This window comes from Aplysia californica, unplaced genomic scaffold, assembly GCF_000002075.1.
Source record: "Aplysia californica isolate F4 #8 unplaced genomic scaffold, AplCal3.0 scaffold00259, whole genome shotgun sequence".
NCBI classification, from domain to species: Eukaryota; Metazoa; Mollusca; class Gastropoda; order Aplysiida; family Aplysiidae; genus Aplysia; species Aplysia californica.
This window is the reverse complement of record NW_004797529.1, coordinates 859,746-860,923: the sequence shown is the minus strand read 5'-3', so window position 1 is coordinate 860,923 and position 1,178 is coordinate 859,746. Positions and strand designations below refer to the sequence as shown.

Genomic DNA, 1,178 nt, shown 5'->3' with positions numbered 1-1,178 from the left:
GCGGTCGAGACGTCTCGATGGTAGAGACGGGCGGGAAGCGCTTTTTCCTTCCCGAGCGAGAAGACCGAGAAGCTGTCCTACTTCTCGCCGGGACCGGTACCAGTCCCGAGAAATGCTTCTCGTCTCGTGTCCCGAGAAATGCTTCTCGTCTCGTGACCAATTTCTCTTCTCGCCCCGCAGTACGAGCAATTCTCTTAGCGAGAAGGCCGATCGTGGCGGGGATCTAAACTAGGCTAGCCCTGTTGCGCAGGCGGTTAAGGAAGGTAGGGAGATCTAAGCCTAGGCCCTGATCAACTCCCCACTCGCCTCGTCTCGCCACCCTCTCCCATCCCTTTCAGTTTCACACACAGGACGGCACGGTGATGGGTGGCACTGTCTGCGTGTCATTTCTCGCCTATCGCTCTCTCACTCTCGTTGCTGTTACTCGTAATGTCAAGCCAACGAGCAGTATCACTTCTCGGTACCGGGCAGTAGTTTAGTGCCCGAGCTGCGACAGGAAGGGCATTTCTCGCGAGAAACAAGTACTCGGCTCGTCTCGTGCCCGCCCCTACTCGATGGCGGTGCAACAAGAGTGGGACTCGCGAAGTGGCGTTGATACGACACTGTTCCATTTCACGCATACAACGAGCCTGAAGCTTAATGTTCCACCAGCGCTCGCGTACTCGCGATTCTTTGAAGTCGACTGAATCGCGAATCGCCACTCTCAGATTTGGCGAGCAGGATCCAGCTCTACATTTTGGTTCGGTTTGCTTTAGTTTGTTGGAAAAAAGTTTAACGGCGCTCGAAAACTGCATAGGGGCCTACGGTCATATTTATAATGTAGTATTATGCATTATGAACGCACCAGATAAAGTTATTGATGTTGGTGAACAGAGTAAGCCTGATTCCCCGTTTTGGACTTCTCTGTTCACATCCACCCCTTGGCGCTCAGAATACAATGCACTATGTAGGCCTACTCACATGACCTTATGCAGTAGCGAGCGCCGTAAAATCTTACTAAAACTAAAACTAACGAAAGTTTGGTTGTTTTTACGTTAGTTCATACGGCTTGGTTTTGCTGAACTCTTATAACAAGTCGGAGGCCTAGATATCTATACACCCTGTTTTGTCACAGCAAGGTTAGTCAAAAATATTATTGTGTGGAAGTTAACATTTTTAAGATAAAAATATAGGCTACA

The 1,178-nt window shown here is 49.6% G+C and overlaps 1 protein-coding gene across 1 annotated transcript in view; it reads left to right on the top strand.

Annotated features, from left to right (window-relative positions):
- The window catches only part of LOC101864305, a 9,414-nt gene that overhangs the window by 5,527 nt on the left and 2,709 nt on the right, over positions 1-1,178 (top strand). The gene's annotated exons all lie outside the window — the stretch shown is intronic.